The 18,808-nt window shown below is 41.1% G+C and overlaps 1 protein-coding gene across 2 annotated transcripts in view; it reads left to right on the top strand.

Annotated features, from left to right (window-relative positions):
* csf3r (colony stimulating factor 3 receptor) overlaps positions 1-18,808 on the top strand; it is a 126,035-nt gene that overhangs the window by 71,604 nt on the left and 35,623 nt on the right. For both annotated transcript variants that reach the window (XM_057834311.1, XM_057834310.1), the window contains exons 9-12: positions 4,428-4,570; positions 4,641-4,741; positions 4,828-4,931; positions 15,896-16,008. The gene's annotated coding sequence lies outside the window, so the exon portion shown is untranslated. The remainder of the gene's footprint in view (positions 1-4,427; positions 4,571-4,640; positions 4,742-4,827; positions 4,932-15,895; positions 16,009-18,808) is intronic.

The raw sequence follows: 18,808 nt of genomic DNA, 5'->3' as shown, positions 1-18,808 counted from the left end.
AACATCGTTTGCCCTAAAAAAAAATGGCAATCTTTTCTCCTCTTTTAATTAAATTAAGAAATGAATTACAGTGCCCTCCATAATTATTGGCACCCCTGAAAAAGATGTGTTTTTTTAGCTTCTAATATATTTTTTTAATTCAAATAATATGGGACCTTAATGGAAAAAAAGAGAAAAATCCAACCTTCAATACAAGTGCATTCATTCAGTGGGGAAAAAATCCCACATAAAGAAATAATTATTTGACATCAAATAATGTGTGTCACAATTATTAGCACCCCTGGTGTTAATACTTTGTACAACCCCCTTTTGCCAACAAAACAAGGTCTGGGGACTGAGATGGCCATGGGAGGAGCTTGATTTTGTGTCTGGTGAACCATTTCTGTGTAGATTTGGCCATATGTTTAGGGTCATTGTCTTGCTGAAAGACCCAGTGACGACCTATCTTCAGCTTTCGGGCAGAGGGCAACGCATTTTGATTTAAAATGTCCTGGTATTTCAAAGCATTCATGATGCCATGCACCCTAACAAGGTTCCCAAGGCCTTTGGAAGCGAAACAGCCCCACAGCATCACTGACCCACCCCCATACTTCACAGTGGGTATGAGGTGCTTTTCAGCATGTGCATCTTTCGTGGCACGCCAGACCCACTTTGAGTGTTTGTTGCCAAAAAGCTCAATCTTGGTCTCACACAAAAATACACACGGTCCCAGGCTTCAACTGGGACCAATCTTTGGTCAAATGAGACCAAGATTGAGTTTTTCGTGTATTACGTTTTTTTTTTTTTTCATCCGTTCGGATTTGGTCACCGTTGCTGCAACGAGACAATGCGTTGGTTGAATGACGCAAGAAAAGTCAGAGACTCGGAGAGGGAAGAGTGTTTGTTGAGACGATGTAGCAAACGCGATGCTAGGCGAGGTGGCTCCAATATTACCTGATTTAGCCGACAACATACAATCTACGCCTAGATATCTCATGCATATAGAACTACATGCGAAATGGCAGACTCAGCAGCGTTAGTAAACAGCCGCCATTTTAGAGCAGTAAACTTCTCAGAAAGGCTCTGTTGTAGTAAACCTTACGAGCGAACCTAAGCAACTTTTTATCTAAAATACTCCTAAATCAGCAAAATCTTGACTTGAGTCTATCTTTAAAGGATGAAAGTTTTATTTATTTATTTATTTTTATTTTTTTTTCTTAACCTGTCCTGTTCAGCTGTTTGACACAGAGAATGAAAGTCTAAGTGCCCGGATAGTCTGAACAGTTTTAATGTTTCACATTGAGAGTCTGACATACTCCCATTGTAATCATTCAAAATACCTTTTTATTATGACAAAGCAGCGAACAGGAAGGGATTATGGGGGGACAGAAGAAAAGAAATACAAGAGAAGAAAGAAAAGAAACACATACACAAACAAAAACAAGAAATACATTGAACAACTAGACTAGTTACTAATATGCTGGTGCTATCGTCAACGAGATATATTTCCGGTTTACACCATTTGGGGGCCTATTGGCCAGTGAAAGAGGGGGATGGGGGTGGGGGTGTCTATAAGCCTATAAGCCAAGTGATTGAAAGGGGTAGCGTGTACACAAATCAGTTTTGTGATCTAGAACCCAGTAATCGTGTGAATCTCTTATGAGTGTAAGCCCGTTGGCGACCAACCCTACGCCGCCGCATCGCCAATCCCGGCACCGGGACCCCCAACCCAAGCATGCCCTACCACATCCAGCAGCACGCAAGCCCCACCGGGCGCGCGACAGCCACGCAGATGGGCGGAGAAGCCGCGCGGGCGTCAACCCAGGGCCATGGTCCCCACCCAGCCAGCCCAGGGAGGGAGGGATTTTTGGCCAAGCGCAGCCCATCCCTCCTCCCGCAGCCCAGCAAAGGAGCCGCCGCCCCCCCGGGACCCAGGGTGGTCCCCCGGGCCACCTGCGCACCCATCAACCAGCCTTCAGGGATGGCCGGAGGGGACGCGCCACCAACCCCATATGGAAAAAGTGTGGGAAACAGTTTTAAAATTTTCACACGCGAAAGTAGACAGAAGGGAACTAATGCAAAAACGGGAGCAATTTTATCAACTTTAACGGTTGAGTCACAACATTAAATGACCTCCAAACATAGCAAAGGTTACTATGTTTTGGGGTTTGTTTTTTTAATGAATGAAAAAAAACAAACATGAAAGGTATCACCAGTTACTTTGCCAAGTAACTTTTTTACTACTGTGTGTGTAGTCAGTCACTACACTAGCCAAAGAGCTAAGAAGCATTTTAACAGTCGAAAATGTTTACATTTTAAGTGTTTATTTCATTTTTTAAAAAGCAAAATAAAGGCAGTTAAAAATAAATAAATAAATAAAGTAGGGCTGTCAAAATTATCGCGTTAACGCGCGGTAATTAATTTTTTAAATTAATCACGTTAAAATATTTGACGCAATTAACGCACATGTCCCGCTCAGAAAGTATTCAGCCTTTTGGTAAGTTTTACAGCAAGGCTTTTTATGCTGTCCAACAGCGAACTCTTGTGGTCGCTTCGCGACATGGTTTATTGTTTTCTTACCAGTTCATTATGGCTGCACGACGTCTCGGGCTGATAATGTTGTGCTTATATGATCCTTGGACAAGCTTTGTCCGTAAGTATGGTTGTTGTAAAGAATGTACATATTATGTTAGTAAGCGAAATGTTATATTTTTTGTATGAGACGCTTTTTATGTTTAGTGAACCTGTATAGCGTGCTAAGCTAATGTTGTTGCTAATGCAATGCTTGTGTACTTTTATTTTGTAGTTTTACGACGGTCTAAAGAGGACAATGGTTTGAGGCCATTTTATTAATAAATCAGATGAAAAAGGAAGAAGAATTATTAAGGCGTCGTTCACTAGCTGTCTAGCTTTGGAAAAAGTAGACGCTTCGGAGTGAGGACAGCATAGACAGATTTAAATGACAGTAGAGTGAAATGCCCACTACAGTCCTTATGTACCGTTTGTTGAATATATATATCCATCTTGTGTCTTATCTTTCCATTCCAACCATTTATTTTACAGAATATATATATAATTTACAGAAAAATATGGCATATTTTATAGACGGTTTGAATTGCGATTAATTACGATTAATTAATTTTTAAGCTGTAATTAACTCGATTAAAAATTTTAATCGTTTGACAGCCCTAAAATAAAGCAAAACGCAAACCGAAACCGAGATACCAAAACCAAGGTTCAAACCGAACCGTGGGCTAACTGAACCGTTGCACCCCTACTGGTTACGGCACCAAGTAATGCTCCAAAGTATTTTTTTCATAGTATATCACTCAAAATGGCTGCAAAGCTGCCTCGTGTGCAACTGCTTGTTGTTTTCCTTCTTCTGAGACGGTGTCGTAATACTGGAAGCAACACTCATCCTCGAGAGCGGTTAAAAGCAACCTGCGTACGTGCGTGTTTCCACGGCGTGTGTTTTGCCCGCTTTTGTCCCACTACACTAGGCCACAAGTGACCTGTGATGAGGGCAGGTGGAAATCAATAGTCAATTCCATTTTGCCATCGCAGCGTGCGACAGGTACTAGATAAGAGTGGATTGGGTGCATGTCTAGAGCACGAGTGCAAGTCCAAGCTTGACTGACCCCTGAGCTTCCCTTCCTCCCTCTGCCTTTGTCTCTCTTCTCTTCCTCATCCTCCTCATCTATACAGAGGAACATTAAGCTTCTTCAAGTGTAAATGTCCAATATGACAGATAATTATACTCAGGAGTCGAGACAAGCACTTCAATGTCCCCAACTGACCTGTTTTGATAGAAACTGCCAAGGAGGTATTATTTTAACTGAAAATACTTGCTGAGCTGAAGCCTTGTGAAATTGTATGTCTTTTTGGGTATCTACTGTATATAATGGGGGCTATTTGAGCCAAAATCAATACACGTAACTGTTTGTAATATATTCTACAGTCCCTGACAAAAGTCATGTCGCTTATCCTTTTCGTAGAAACAATTGCTAATAACCAGATTTTTAATTATTCAATTGGTTTCAGAAATGGCTCATATGTCTAGAGCACCCGAAGTGATGTTGAATGTACAAAAATATACTTGTTTCACTGAAAAAAGATTGATCAATTAAAGAAGACATAAAGGTCAAATTTTGGCAAGACAAAAGTTTTGTCGCCTACAGAAAGTAGTGTGAAAATTGAACAAAAAATGTGCTTCAAATACAAAATATGTTACAGAAGCGAATTAAGTAGTGGTGCTGTGAGATCCAAATTTAATATCATGTGTGGCTTCCATGGGCTTGAAGGACTGCATCCATGCAGTTCGGCTAGGATTCATACAATTTATTGATGAAGTCATCAGGTACATCAAAGAAAGCAGTCTTGCATGCCTCCCAGAGTTCATCAACATTCTTGGGTTTCATCTTCCATGCTTCCTTTTTCATCCTACCCAGACATGCTCAATGATGTTCATGTCTGGTGACTGGGCTGGCCAGTCCTGGAGGATCTTGAGCTTCTTTGCCTTGAGGAACTTTGAGGTAGAGATTGAGTTATGCGATGGAGCACCATCCTGCTGCAGAATTTGTCCCTTTTTATGGTTAGGAATGTAAGAGGCAGCTAAGATCTGTTGATATTTCAGACTATTTATGTTGCCTTCCACTCTGCAGATTTCTCGCACACCCCATACTGGATGTAAATCCAGACCATGATTTTGCCACCACCAAACATCACTGTTTTCTGAGAGAATCTCGGATCCATGCGGGCTCCAGTAGGTCTCCTGCAATATTTGCGGCGACTGTGGTGTAATTCAATTGAAGATTCATCTGAAAAATCCCCCTTTTGCCACTTTTCCAGCATCCATCCTTTTAACAGGCTGTGGGCCTTGGCAAATGCCACACGTTTTTTTAATTGTCTGCACCCTGAGAGATCTGCAGGCTGAAATATCAACTGTAAGTACTGTAAGTATCATGAGATAAAAGCTCTCGAACATTTTTTTTTTTGCTTTGAATTACAGGAAAATGTACAGATACAGTAGAAATGATCTTTGATGAGAACACATTCACTTCACAAGCACTAATTTGCCGCAAACAATTATTTTGATAATCGATTAATCACTAATAATTAGGTATTTCTTAGCTTAGTCCACTAATTACCGTAATTTTCGCTATAAGGTGCACCTGACTATAAGCCGCCACTCACCAAATTTTGCACGAAAACGGCATTTGTTCATTGACAAGCTGCATTGGACTACAAGCCCCAGCTGTCCTCATTGGATTCTGGGATGTTTACACCAAAAGATATTAACCGGTAACACTTTATTTGACAGCGGCATCATACGACTGTCAAAGACCAAACGAACCACCATGAAGCTTTGAACCAATTGGCTGCAAAGTTTCATTGCTCCAAGAAGCATCATTCGGCCATCACTGCTCCGTTGAGAGAGACAGTCAACCTCTTCTTCCGGCTTATGTCAACACTGTTGTTGACCAACATGCCTCTTAGCATGCATTGCAGAGCTACAAATGTAAATAACAATCACAATTCATGTTCTGTGCTAATTATTTCTTCACTTAATGTTCCAGTTGTTTCATCAATTGCTAGTTATGGTATTTGGCAACACTTTATTTGACAGTGACACCATAATTATAGACGCGACAATATGTACTTGTCTGTCAATGTTCATTCGAAATTGTTAGAAACCTTTATATATTTACTGTATTTTTGGACTAAAACTTTAGAATTTTATAAACGAAAACATTTTGAGTAAACATTGACAAAAACTAGATGAAATTATTCTGCATTTTCGTCAACAAAAACTAGACAAACACATTTCGAAATGACTAAAACATGACTAAGAATAATACGTATTATCGTCAAAAGACTAAGACTAAATTAAAAGGGCTGCCAAAAACAACACTCATCTTTAAGCTGGGCTTTGCATTTTACCTGTAAATGTAACGTAGTAATGTAAGTATAACATTGTTTTACAAAGCGAAGTCTACTGTTTTTTTTCTAGTTTTTGAACATGGTTATTTACGTGCATAAAAACAAATAAATAAATAGATAATATAGATATCCATAAATAAGAGAATACTATTTGTTTTTCTTTTTTGTTGTTTAATTAACAAAATTAAAAAAATATATATATATACTATTAGGAGGCACGAAGGCAAAGGGAGGATTTGGACAATATTTATTTTAGTGCTGCCACGATTAATCGATTAACTCGAGTATTCGAGAAGAAGAAAATATTCTAATTAAATTTTGTTGCTTCGAGTATTCGTTTAATTAAAGTGGCGTTGTATTGGTTTATTTTGAAAGCGTTTGCATTTAGTTTTATTGATTAGGGTGGATACACTGCCCTCTGGTCTGCCTCTTTTCACATGGCTGAATCCAACTGCTCCCCGTTAAGACTAACGTAAGCTAAGTTTATGTTTGAGCTAATGTTTTTTAATGCTATCATAATTTAGTTTATAGGTATATTTAACCGATTTTTGTGGTAATTTGTGGCAACCATTTGTTAAGAGCATTGTAAATAAAACTTTAGCATTGTATAGCATTTAATCTAGCAGACTTTTTCTATATGTTAGCCAATTGTTCGTTTCTTGTATATAGATGCTCATTGAAAAAAAAAAATATATTATACCGTTTGCGGCTCAGCTCAGGTATTTTAATTTTTCATGTTCCTTATCAGATTACTCGATTATTCGAACTAACTTGTCCATCGATTAATCGACTACTAAAACATTCGATAGCTGCAACCCTAATTTATTATTATTATTATTTATTTATTTATTTATTTACTTGGCAATTTTTAGGTCAACAATGTATGTTTAACAATTAATTGACAATCAAAATAGTTGTCCAATAATCTAATAATTGTGAAAGCCTTATTTATTGATACACTTTAGCTTAATGCTAACAAAATAATGAACTGCCATAGACAGGCTAACGAAAAACATCTGTGTCGCAGCATTAAAAGTTTTGAGGATTGCATAAAACATATAAAAACGGAAATTTAATTGGAAATTTTTGCGGAAGCCAGGTGGGATAGTTGTCCCTAATTTTACACCGTGACGTAATTTGTATTGTAGTCTGTAAAATCCAATCATTGTATGAGTTAATATCATACTTTTATAGTCAATCTTTAAAAGCTTTTTACAGACAATATTTCACATACTCCTCTGACTTGCTTACCCTTCACTGTCGCATCTCCAGCAGTGGTGTTCACCTGCCCGCATTAAACATTAAATTTGTACATTGGCGGCAAAGTGACACCTCGCCTGCTGTTAAAATGCAGATGTGCTCCAAGTCGCAGATGGAGCAACCATATGTGCTGAAATGCATGTGAGTGACTTTCTGTTCCTCTTCCCCTCTTATGTGTTATTATTAGCATGTTTGGACACATGCAAACTGTCTGCTAGTATCTTTGGAATCAGTTCAAATTACTATCTACACATTTTTTAATCTCTTATGAGGAATTTGGTGTCTAAGGATTCACTGGAATTTGATCAACATGATTCATTTTTTGACAGAATGCAACCGCTGAATATATTGTTTAGGTAATGTAACTGAATTTTATATGATTTCTATAAACAAAAAAATATTGTTCTATGTTTATGAAAACAATTATGCTCTCTATACAGTTGTCATACAAATTTGATTTTTTTTTTTTCTCCTTACCTGTCCTGTTCAGGGGTTGTGAGGGGACAGAAAGGAAGGAGGCAGACAGAAGAGGAGAAGAACAAACAACAACAACAAAATACATTATTACACGCCTATGCTATGAACAATGTGGTGCAATCTTTAGCTTATTATATTTAGCTTGGACACAATTTGTGGGGCCTGATGACCGAGAAGGGGGGTCAAAAAGAGACTTGATTAGGTTGGGTGAGGTGTACACAATTCAGCAATGTGAGGTGGGAAACCCAGTATTATGTAAATCACCTGTAAGTATGGATATGTTGACATCCTATTCTATGCTACCTGATCGCTAATCCTGCCGACAATCTCTCTACCTGAGTATGTCCAACCCACTCAGACGTGTGATAGTCCTGCAGAAAAGTGGAAATGCTGCTTGGAGGCCACCCCAGTGCCCTACCACCACCCCAGCAAATGAAGAGGGGGGGCTAGCCGATGCCCTGCCCACTATAAAACCCACACCTGTTAATAATTGCCTTGATGAGAAACATTGTCTGATGGGCATCATGGCTCAGTCAGAAGAGCTGTCTGAAGACATGCAATCAAGGATTGTTGATTTGCATAAAGCTGGGAAAGTTTACAAAACCCATCTCTAAAAGTCTGGATGTTCATGAATCGACAGTCAGAGAAGTTGTCTACAAATGGAGAGAGTTTGGCACTGTTGCTTCTCTCCCAAGGAGTGGCCGTCCACCAAAGATGGTGCCAGGAGTTCAGCGCAGAATACTCAGAGAGGTGAAAAAGAAACTTACACTGTCTGCTAAAGACTTACAGAAATCACTGGCACAGTCCAGTATCTCTGTGCACACATCAACTAGTAAAACTATGCCCAACGATGGTGTTCATGGGAGGACTCCACGGAGGAAGCCACTGGTGCCAAAAATAAAACATTGTTGCTCGTTTAATGTTCGCAAAAAGCACTTGGACACTCCACAGAAATTTTGGCAAAATATTTTGTGGACTGATGAAACCAAAGTTGAATTGTTTGGGAGTAACACACAACATCATGTGTGGAGGAAAAATGGAACAGCTCACCAACATCAACACCTCATCCCCACTGTGAAGCGTGGTGGAGGGAGCATTTGTGGCTGTTTTGCTACCTCGTGGCCCAGACAACTTGCAATCATTAATGGAAAAATGAATTCAAAATTTTATCCTGATGTTTTGCAGGAAAACCTGAGGCAGTCTGTCAGACAGTTGACGCTAAAAAGATGGATGCTGTAAAAAGACAATGATCCAAAACACACAAGTAGATCAACTTCAGAATGGTTTCAGAAGAACAAAATACACGTTCTGGAGTGGTAAGTCAAAGTCCAGACTTTAACCCCATTGAGATGCTATGGCATGACCTAAAGACAGCGATTCATGCCAGACATCCAGGAATCTGACTGAACTACAGCAGTTTTTGAAATAATATTGGACACAAGATTAGTCCTGATCGATGTGCCAGACTGATCTGCAGCTACAGAAAGCGTCTGGTTGAAGTTATTGCTGCCAAAGAGAGGGCCAAAAAATATTAAATGTGATGGTTCACTTACTTGTTTTTCCCCCTTCTGTCATTGTTTGTATACTATCCTCATTAAAATATGAAAACCTATATACAGTATCTTCGGGTGGTTTTCGTTAAAGCAGACACTTTTTTTCATTTGTGTGATTGTGACAAAGATCAGATAATATTTGATGGTGATTTTATGCAGAAATATGAGAAATTCCAAAAGGTTCAGATACTTTTTCATACCACTCTACTAGTAGCTTTGCCTTATTTTATTTGTTTCAAAAGCTTAAAAACCGCAGAAGCAGAAGCAGAAAAATGAAATTAGCGTATAGACTCCTTATTGGTAGAGAAAGAGTTGACCCATTCGCTTACATCAACTGCACTCATCATGAACTCCTGATCTGACTTCCCACTCGAGCCTTCATCAGTCCATCGTTAGCATCAGCGATTAGCCGCCGCCGCAGCGATTACGCCTGGCCCGATTGCAGTTAACGACCGTATAATGCCGTCGGTCTCCGAGGCCATTTTTCCAGCCGCGTGACTAATGTGAGCTCGGTCACGTCTGCAAGGAGCAGTCGGCAAGTGTCTTATTAAGCGCACTAACTAGCGTGCTAATCAAAAATAGTGCCGGGGATTCATTGTGTCCCTTTGGGGCAGTTATTTTGTGCTTGCTGAAATGTAGCATCCAATACTAAAAATGACCACACAAAGGCTAAGAATGCTCTGGTTTGTGCCACTGACGGTGCTAGACGTCTAATCCAGTCAAAATGAATTGGATGTCTAGCGCCGTCAATGGCAGCCAGTGAGCTGACGTAGAACCAATTCTAATGGAAGATTTTGGTTGCAACCTGTTGGTTCATTTTCATTTATTTTTTTAACAGTGACACTTTTATAAAACGATATACCGATTCTTGATGTGAGCATATCGATAATCTTTTGGGCTATAAAGTAGCAATATATCACCTTTATGATATATTTTCACACCCCTCCTGTAGACATTAGCACAGGTGCATGTGAGGTCACAAAGAAGAGCTGGCAATCTGGGTTAATGCCGCTTTTAATTGCTCTCAGAAAGATGATGCTTACCACTTGCTAATTGCTAATTATCAGTGCATCATGTTCATGTGCTTTTGTTGTCTTAGCAAAAAAAACATAGCAGACACGGACTTCATTTTTGGTTGTTGCGTTGGCAAAACTGTTTAAAACCTTTTAATGGCGTACCGCACGCATACAATTTTTAGACCGTGACGTCGCATTGTAAAGCGGAAGTAAAGCCGAAGTGGGACATTATAGACCCGCCCTCGCATAGAAACAACGTAATTTGTGCCACTTTACTCCAGTATTCATTCAAAAACGAACATGCCGATCACGCATTCCTTTTTGGAACTTGTAGAAACGACTCTAGACATTACGACACATGAAGGATGTTTTCTTCATATGTTTTCGGAAACCAAAAACTCGGGAGGAAAAAATGTGAAGACCGAATCAACTTGCGCGGACTTTAACACCAGCTCGGTGAATCCATTCACATTTCATATGCAGTAAACATTTTGTTGGGTTGTCATGGTCTTTCAGAGGACAAAGAGGTAAGCCATTTTTATATTTTTAACTTATTTTTTTAGCGTAATGTTGTGCCGTACGGCTTCGGTCTGACAATGAATGACCTGAAAAGAATTACAATGGTATCTGACTGCTACTGTTATATATATAGACATATATACACTCACCGGCCACTTTATTAGGTACACTATGTTAGTAACGGGTTGGACCCCCTTTTGCCTTCAGAACTGCCTCAATTCTTCGTAGCATAGATTCAACAAGGTGCTCGAAGCATTCCTCAGAGAGTTAGGTCCATATTGACATGATGGCAACTCACAGTTGGTGCAGATTTGTCGGCTGCACATCCATGATGCGAATCTCCCATTCCACCACATCCCAAAGATGCTCTATTGGATTGAGATCTGGTGACTGTGGAGGCCGTTTGAGTACAGTGAACTCATTGTCATGTTCAAGAAACCAGTCTGAGATGATTCCAGCTTTATGACATGGCGCGTTATCCTGCTGAAAGTAGCCATCAGAAGTTGGGTACATTGTGGTCATAAAGGAATGGACATGGTCGGCAACAATACTCTGGCAGGCTGTGGCGTTCCAACGATGCTCAATTGGTACCAAGGGGCCCTAAGAGTGCCAAGAAAATATTCCCCACACCATTACACCACCACCACCAGCCTGAACCGTTGATACAAGGCAGGATGGATCCATGCTTTCATGTTGTTGATGCCAAATTCTGACCCTACCATCCGAATGTCGCAGCAGAAATCAGGACTCATCGGACCAGACAACGTTTTTCCAATGTTCTATTGTCCAATTTCGAATAGCTTGTGCAAATTGTAGCCTCAGTTTCCTGTTCTTAGCTGAAAGGAGTGGCACCCGGCGTGGTCTTCTGCTGCTGTAGCCCATCTGCCTCAAAGTTCAACTTCTGCCTACCTTGGTTGTAACGGGTGGTTATTTGAGTCACTGTTGCCTTTCTATCAGCTCAAACCAGTCTGGCCATTCTCCTTTGACCTCTGGCATCAACAAGGCATTTCCGCCCGCAGAACTGCCGCTCACTGGATATTTTTTCTTTTTGGGACCATTCTCTGTAAACCCTAGAGATGGTTGTGCGTGAAAATCCCAGGAAATCAGCAGTTTCTGAAATACTCAGACCAGCCCTTCTGGCACCAACAACCATGCCACGTTCAAAGTCACTCAAATCACATCTCTTCCCCATACTGATGCTCGGTTTGAACTGCAGGAGATTATCTTAAACCATGTCTACATGCATAAATGCACAGAGTTGCCGCCATGTGATTGGCTGATTAGAAATTAAGTGTTAACGAGCAGTTGGACAGGTATACCTAATAAAGTGGCCGGTGAGTGTATGTGATATATATATATATATAAACAACTTTAGTAAGGGGGAAGTGTAAATAAATCATAGAATTAAGATTTGTTTTCAATGAAAAAATTTGGAAAGTGTTCGTTCGCTGTCACTGAGTAGCATTTGCGATCGCTACACAAAGCTAACTAAATTACCCCCAAAAACGGTAAGAGACCTAGGACAACCAGAGGATATATAAGAAAGACAGGGCTGATGGGAAAGGATAGCTTGTTGAAACAGGAGAATGTCATTGCCAGTCGCGTCGATTAAAAAAGCTAAGGCTATGCTTAGGTCGGCTCGTTTTTTTCCCCGTCTTTTTCAGCCTTCGACACTCTAGCTATCTCTTTAACTGAACATTTTTATGTTCTTCCACATCCTTGCCAGTGAATTTGGCACCAGGCACATCATTTTCGGAGAGAATTGGTAGGTTTAGTGCTGTAAACATCTCCTTCGTACACGATTTCCATTCATTTCCTATTTGGGACAAACGGTGGCTCGTCCCTACTTAGCAACAGTAGCTAATGTCGTGAATATTAATGAACAGAAGTGACGTGTTGCTTGCGGTATGCCATTACTACTAGAACAAGAAAAGAATGCATTAATAATGCAAACGCTAAATTTTTATTTGTAAGGGAACATTTTATTTTTGTTATTTATTTTTGAACCTGTCCTGTTCAGTTGCTTTGACACGGAGAAGGTGAATCTGAGTGTCCTTATGGTCAGAACAGTTTTAATGTATCACATGAGAGTATGTTATATTCCCGTTGGGATTATTCATAACAGGGATTATGGGGTACAAAAAGGAAAATATAAAAGGAGAGACGGAGAGAGAAGAGAAGAACAAACAAGATTGAACAACATTGAACGCCTACCTATGAATATAGTGGTGCTATCGTTAGCTAATTGTATTTCCCATGGACACAATGTGGGGGGCTGAGGAGAAAGAGGAGGGGGGTGAGTCAAAATAAAATGTGATTAGGCGGGATGGAGGGAGTGTACACAAAGAAAGCAGTGTGAGCTGTAGAACCCGTTCATATGTGAATCACTTTTAAGTGTAGATATGTTGACATCCTATTCTATGCTGCCTGACCGCTAATCCTGGCACTGATATTCTCGCTACTTGAGTGTGTCTAATTGCACTCATTGGTGAATCCCATCAGACATGTGATAGTCCTGCAGACAAGTGAAATGCTGCGTGGGGGCCACCCTGGGGCATGGCCCCTCCCTAACCAATCTTGGTGGGTGAGCTAGTGCAGCCGATCCTTCCTCCTGCAGCTCCAGCAAAGGGGCGGTCGCCAGCTTCTCGGGACCTAGGGTGGTCCCCCGGAGCATCTGCGCCCCCATTAACTGGCCTTCAGGGAAGGGATGAGGGAACGCGCCAGCGCCCCACACGCTTGCCATTGCCAAAGCAGCCCACCTGGCCCACCAGCCACCGCCACAAAGGACATGGCACACTACGGGACCCCCACGGCCCACTAGGCCCGGGGCAGGACAGGATCCCCACCCGGGATGGGCGACACCCCACCGACCTACTGGCACTCAGCCGGTGCCCAAGGCCGGGGAAGGCGGAAGCAGGAGACCGACAAGAAGCCGCCATGGGACGGTGCGGGACCGGGGCCCCAACCCCCACAACACCTGCGGCCGGCAGCCCAGGCAAAGAGGTGGCATTATCCCAGGAGCCACGCCATACAGAAAACTGTGGGACCAACTGGCAGCCATTACGCCGGACCGTGACGGGATTGTATGGAGAGGGTAGTGCAGTGTATGCATTAAAATAGGAGAGCACGGCTGAGGGCAGTGGGACCGCCGAATAAGTTCTTCCCAGGGGCACATCCCACCGCCCCTCGCTTCACTCCCCCATGGAATATAATGTATGTGGTGTTGTAAAAGAGGTGTATGATACATTACAATCAAGGGGGACCGGCCCAGGACTGTACAGTCCCGTTCCAACTCTCCCTGAAGATCTTAGTTGAGTGTGTATGTGCCAAATGTGAAACATATTTACAGTGCAAAATGAAGTGGAGTCCCGCCTGCCAAAACCGCATGGTGAGAGAAGCACCCCGACACCACCCTTCTGCCCCAGACCACCCCCAGCGGCCCAACCCCCACCGCACCCCGGGCACCCACCCCGCATCCCAGAATGAGCACCACACCACGCGCCGGCGACCAGGGTACAACCACCCCCCACAGCAAGGGACAACAAGTCCCACCCCTGATCCCATGGGCCCCAATAGACCCTACTCACCAACGTCACAAAATGACGTGTCGCTGTATCCGGCCGCCATATTGTCCGTCATTGTTTAGCCCTATTCTCAATGGTTTCAATTAGTCGTGCAATTTATAGAGCAATTCATGGAAGCCCCGGTGTTATCTGACGCTGTAAACTCATTGGATGCGTTGCATAAAAGGCGTTATGTGGAAAAGCTTCAGTTAATCCATTCGCCAGATCCATATTTGATGCCTAAATCGATGTTTTTCGACCCGCTGTCTTCGCCGTCTCTGCCTGACATCTGCTACCCTGATATCTACAACTATCTTGTCCACACAAAATCAGCCTATTCTCACGAAAGTTTGAAAAACTTTAAGAGCAGTACTCTAAGCAACATTACCCCATGTGACCCTTTCCTTCCAATTTTCTAAAATGGCGACAATCAATAAAAAAAAAAAGTTGACTGCGATCAAGGATAGGTGCATATTGGACTATTTCTTCAATAAAATACACAAGTGTGACTGCCTCATTTGCAAAGAGACAGTCGCGGAAGATACGCAACGAGAAATTGAAGCAACTTGAAGCTAATTTAATTTCACAGCAGCAGTATTTCACAAGAGCCCGAGGGTCGAAAGAGAACGCCACAATGGCGAGATTGTTGAAATTATTAATTAAAAAAAAATAATAAAGCAAATGTGACACACAGAAGGGCTTGCTAAAATTTGTTTAAATGTATAGTTCTACGGAAATCAGCCCAGGTAGCCCCCCACATTTTTACCACACGAAATCTGGTCCCCTTTGCAAAAAGTTTGGACACCCCTGTTTAACCGATGATCCGTAGACCAGGCCAGATTCTTTCACTTGTTACCTGCTAAATATTATTCAAAAAATAAAGATGGTGGAAGAAATAAGCATCTTGAATTTGAAACGGTATGTTGTCGGCGGTTAGCCTAGCAATGATCTTAATTGTGGTTGTCAGCCCAAAACCCTCTAAATATATATCAAATGCATTTTACCAGATATAAAATGACTACTACATAATCTGTGGTAATCGTTCGGAGCCCAGTTTTCTCGTCGAATTGCAGCAGTCCATCTCGCTCTCCTCTCCGGGTCTCTCGGAATACGGTAGAACTTCAAGTCTCTCCGTCTATCTTCTTTGTTATTGCAACCGACCGCCACACACGTCTTCACCATTTTGATTATTAATGTTAACGAGCAGAAAAACACGCCTTAATAGGAGGAATTTACGTAGCGGTAATGTGTCAACAGGACGAGTTGACGGACAATATGGCGCGGGGGCGTAGTTGTGACGTCATGTGAGTAGGGTCTATAGGGCCCGCCGACGACCCCGCCGATAGAAGGGCAGCAGCAACATTATTCATATTTCAACTCAACACTACTAAAATGGACACTTTTCACATGTTCACACTTTTAACCAAAATCTTGCTCTCTTTAACAAAAGGTGCCACAAAATTAACATCTGTCAATTAACCAGTATGAATGCATTCCCACACAATTGCTCCAGAAATTGCATTTTGAGATTCGACATACTTTTTGTTTGTCCGCAAAACCTTCCTCTTTTCTTCCTCCTCCCCGACAGTCGAGAGGCTCTTCCTGGAAAATTGGGCTCCACTTTCAAAACAAAACTGTTTTGCTTGATGGCTGCACGTGGACACAAATGAGCCTGACTGAGACGTGATTTTGTCATCTGTGGTGAGTCTGATTGAATCCCGAATTTAAATTCAACACTCTATTTTAGTTTTAATGACTCTTCTCACATACGGTTCCTCAGCTTTTCTTTTCATATGCTAATGTATAGATTTAAAATCAATATTTAAGATTTCTTAACAGCGGCATCACATTTATTTGTTTACCTGTTGACCTAAATGTACATTTGTAAGAAAATATTCAATTGTATTCTTATCTAGTAATTCCCTACTATGTTAGTTGGTTGTAAGAAATCAGACAAAAAAGGGGGAAGTGGTACAGAGTGCGTAATTGTACTGTTTGTCAAGGATGTTGCTAAATGGTGAGTGTTGCAATAAACTCCGTACTCCTCCACTAGTGGGAAAGGAAACATATGGCAACTGTAGTACAATCATTGCAACACAATTGCACATTTATACGCAACACAGAGTGCCATGTATAAATGAAGGGTGAAATTTACAAAGAGGGATTGTTTTCAAGAGAGGTTTTAATAATATGAAATAGAGTAGCAGATTTTTTGGGGAGAAAAATGTTGGTCTTCATTTGTGCAGAAAGTTAACACATGTATGAAGTGAAGTAATGTAGTAATTAGTGCTGCCACACAAATGAATTTTTTAATCGCGTTTAATCATTGGCGGAGTTTGACTTTTGTGGCTGGGAGGGAAAAACATGTTGACGTCGAAACACAGTGTCAGCAATAAAGTTAACTTACAAGATATGTGCTCGGTTAGTAGCTTAGCCCATGCTCGTAAATACAGGCATCCCAATTATGTGTGTGTTGATGTGCGTGCGTGTGTGAGCGTACGCGTTTTTCCGTGGAGAAATAGACGCCGATTTTTGCATTCCGGGGAGATATCAATTTAACGCCAAGTTTTTCCAGTCACTCACACCCTTGAATATGGTACCTCGGTTGTGGCTCTGTTGTACAATTAGCGTCTTTACTGGACAAACTGAAACTTCGCTCAACATTTTGGCGGTGCTCTCCTGCGTTTCATGGTCCACATCTTCAATTCTTAGTTCTCGGTCAATAGTTGTTGTTGCTTTTGAAAGCTTAGGTTAGAAAAAAAATATGTATATCAATCTGGTTTCTTCTGTCCTCAGATAGTTTTGGCTAAGCAAAGCAAATGACCGTCTCTAAGGTGCTAGTCACAAGAGCTGTTCGAAAATTAATTTTGACCCATTATGAAAATATTTTTTTGTTCATTTCATTCATTTTTTGGTGTGTGTTTCATTGCTTTACAACTTTTATAGACAAAATTTTACCAGCAAAGTCGTAATTTTAAATTTGTGTATTGGAAAGTCAATTACATGCAATGACAATTTCGGCCACCAGTATGCGTTTAATCACATATTTTCATAGCTAACTTTTTTTGTTTAAAAAAAAAAAAAAAATCTTAGATTTTTTTATCTCCAATTATTTTATCAAATTTTAATACCAGTGTCATCAAGCTATTGAAAGAATAATTGCACAGGCCATAGAAAACCCCTATCGTGCTTGTTCTCCCTCCTCCAACACACCTGAACCAAATACCGTAATCTACTTTTTTCCCTCATTTGGAAACCTGCGGCTCATAGTCCAGTGCGGCATATTTGTTGATTTATTTGGGTTAATAGGTAACACTTTATTTGACAGCGGCGTCATAAGAATGTCATAATTGTGACATGACACTATCATGGCCATTAATGAATGCTTATGGCTGATGTCATGAAGTGTCATCCGGAAAATTATATTACTAACTCCATTTATGTCCAGCTCGGATCGTTTACATCCATTCATAAGTGAAATAATTTGCCGGATGATGAAATATGACATCTGCCACAAGCATTCATTAATACTCATGGCAGTGTCATGTCATAATTATGATGGTCTTATGACTGTCTTATGGCGCCATGCTCAAAATTAGTGTTACCAATTTTGATTGTTATTGACATCTCTAGTGCTGCAATGCATGCTAGTAGGCATGTTGGACTACAACAGTGTTGACAGCAGGTGGCAGCAGAGGTTGACTGTCTCCCAATGGAGCAGTATGGCCAAATGAAGCTTCTTGAAACAAAAAAGCTTTGCGGCCATTTGGTTCAAAGCTTCATGGTGGTTCATTTGGTCTTATGACAGTCTTATGATGCCGCTGTCAAATAAAGTGTTACCGGTTAATATCTTTTGGTGTATATATCCCATAATACAACGAGGACAGCTGCGGCTAATGGTCCAGTGCAGCTTATCTATGAACAAATGCTGTTTTCGTGTCAAATTTGGTGAGAGGCGCCTTATAGTCTGAAAATTATGGTAATCAGGGTTGTTAGCATGCTCCTGCAGAGCTTGCTGATGAACTGATCATTTCAGTCAGGTCATATAAAGGAGAGCGACATGGAAAACATCACTACTCCCTTGGGTGAGACAGTCAACCTCTGCTGCCACCTGCTGTCAACACTGTTGTCGTCCAACATGCCTCCAGCATGCCTTGCAGTGCTATAGATTCTTGTTCTGTGCTAATTATTACTGGTGCACGATAATTATTGGTCCGATAATTATCGGTCCGATAATAGGAATTATGACGTCATCCCGATAAATCCAATAACATTTATAATAGGACCGATAATATGTACTGTTCTGGCTTTACAGTTTCTAGTATGGGAAATCAGTTGACCATTTGCGGGCCATTGCTCCCACCTGCTGGTCAGAATAATTCACTGCAGCTATTTTTTTGTTACAGTAGTTTGGTTCAATCACTTACACATTGCGGTGTCTAGCGGGAGCATTGACAGTCGTGAATGCTTTCTGTTACGTTTCGACCTCGGAAATATATGT

Source organism: Corythoichthys intestinalis, chromosome 4, assembly GCF_030265065.1.
Source record: "Corythoichthys intestinalis isolate RoL2023-P3 chromosome 4, ASM3026506v1, whole genome shotgun sequence".
In the NCBI taxonomy this organism is placed as follows: domain Eukaryota; kingdom Metazoa; phylum Chordata; class Actinopteri; order Syngnathiformes; family Syngnathidae; genus Corythoichthys; species Corythoichthys intestinalis.
Note: the sequence above shows the minus strand (reverse complement) of the source record. Positions and strands in the feature narration are given on the sequence as shown.